This window comes from Rhagoletis pomonella, unplaced genomic scaffold (genome assembly GCF_013731165.1).
Source record: "Rhagoletis pomonella isolate Grant_MI unplaced genomic scaffold, Rhpom_1.0 Rhpom_scaffold_00002, whole genome shotgun sequence".
Lineage (NCBI taxonomy): Eukaryota > Metazoa > Arthropoda > Insecta > Diptera > Tephritidae > Rhagoletis > Rhagoletis pomonella.
Window position 1 is genome coordinate 33,636,876 of NW_023458556.1, and position 2,517 is coordinate 33,639,392.

Consider the following 2,517-nt stretch of genomic DNA (forward strand, 5'->3'; position numbering starts at 1 on the left):
TCAGTTGAATTGTATAATAGTTCTTTTGGCTTATATTTGGTAACTGAGTGAATTGAGTTATTGTATTTGTGGGTTGCTAACAGAATCAACTTGGCCATTACTTCGACTGTGAAGTGCTGGAACAGTAAACATAGAAATATTGAATTGATTTTGTAGAAGACTCTGGACAGTTTTTGATGTGAAAGCTCCTTCATTATCCGTGATAATCTGTTTAGTGTCGTAAAATTGCGAGATAATTTCAATAAGTGGATTTTTTACGTCTATTGTATTGCGAGTCGCAATATTCTTTACCACAGCGAATTTTGAAAATTTATCTATGCATGTAATAAAATATTTCCCTCCTGTGTAATATATATCTATGTGAAGAATCTCTCCTGGTGCTTTAGGGATAAGCGTTACTCCTATAGGGTGCAGTATCGGCCTGCGTTTGTATTTATTTTCCCTGCAAATTTTGCAATTTTCGGCAAATGTTTTAACCATTTTTTTCATGTCTGGGAAATAATACTCGGCCAATATTTGTTTACAATTTTCATTGCTTTCCCTATGTGCTCTATTGTGCTCGTTGGCAATTATTTCTAACTGGTCATTTTTATTGAAAGTATCCTGCACGAGTTTGCTAGTGAACCTCATTTTTACTCCTGGAAATGCGTTTACCAGATCGTTTTGAATCATTCCTAAAGTTTCTAAACTGCAATGAATGCCATTTACAACTGCCGCGTTTAATGTGTCTTTCTAAGTGCATATGAAATTTGGGATGGATGAAAACTGCACCATGTGTCTGATTTGTTTTTGAAATAATGCTTTCATTTGCTTACGATCCGAGTTAAGTGAATGTTGAATGAAGATTTGGTTCTTAAAGCAGTTTATAGGATTTGGTACAGAGGGAATAATATTTGTGGATGACTGTTCGCTATGAACAGTAGTTGCGTGTATATGTTGACGTGACAGCGCGTCAGCAACTTTGTTTTCTAATCCTGGCTTATAATAGAATTTCGGAGAATATTCTTCAATAAAACTCCTCCATCTTTTAAGTTTTGTATTTGGGTTTTTTTCGGACATCGCGAAAATTAACGGCTGATGGTCGGTATAAATATGAATATTCGGAGCCCCATATAAATAGTTTCTTAGGCTTTGCAAAGCCCAAACTATTGCTAGCATTTCTCGCTCATTTGTTGCATAGTTTTGTTCGGTTTTACTTAAAGTTCGTGAAACCATCGTTATTGGCCGTCTCTTTTGCGATAAAACGGCTCCGATTGCATCAGCAGATGCATCCGTTGTTAATTCAAAGGGTTTCCTAAAATCGGGATATAAAAGTAACACGTCTTCTGAGGCTAATATAGATTTAATTCTATTAAATGCACCTATCGCTTCAGCGTTTAGCTGAAGTTTTATATACTTAGACTTTCTGGCTGATACGTGCCCGTTTTCTCCACTAAGATATCTTGTTAGATGTTTGGCAATTGCCGCATAACCTTTTACAAATCTACTGTAATACCCCGCCAGCCCTAGAAAAGACCTCAGGCTACGAAGAGATTTTGGTATTTCATAGTTAACTATGTCTTTAATTTTGTTAGGACATGTCTTAATTCCATCACTGGATACCCTAAAGCCTAGAAATTCTACTTCGGTGTGAAAAAATTTTGACTTTTCAGGTGCTACTCGCATATTTGCTTGCAAGAGTTTTGTCAGTATTCTCTTTACAACTGTTGTATGCTCTTCTGTTGACTTGGAAAAGATTATTACGTCATCTATGTACACATGACAACACTTTCCTATTTCCTCTCGCAGCACGTCATCTATCGCTCTTTGAAATTTGCTTGGTCCATTTTGCAGGCCAAACGGCAATCTTCGAAACTCATACTTGCCGTTATTGACTGAAAATGCAGTATTTTCCCTGTCAGATTCTTCTAACAATATTTGGTGAAATCCTGCTTTCAAGTCAACTGTAGTATAATATTTGGCTTGCCCCAAGTTAGATAAGATCATCGAAATGTCAGGTATTGGGTAACGATCGGCCACCGTTTTTTCATTCAACTTTCGATAATCAAAAACTAATCTGTATTTCTAAAAAATATAGAAAAAAGGTTTTTTTTCTTAACAGCGGTCGTCCCTCGGCAGGCAATGGCAAACCTCCGAGTGTATTTCTGCCATGAAAAACAGCTTCTCATAAAAATACGCCGTTCGGAGTCGGCGTAAAACTGTAGGTCCCTCCGCTTTGTGTGACAACTTCAAGGCGCACGCCACAAATCGGAGGAGAAGCTCGGCCAAACACTAACATATGTGTAAGCGCCAATCTATTATTATTATTATTAATCTGTATTTCAGAGCCTCATCCTTCTTTTCACTCTTCTTTGAAACCACCAATACTGGAGCATTATAGGGAGATCGCGACGGCTGAATTATACCGTCTCTCAATAATTTTTTAATTTCTTCATTGACAAATGGTACAGCGGCCATATAATATGGCTGTGGCTTTGAGTATACCGGCCCTTTATCAAGAGTCCGTATAGTAGCTTT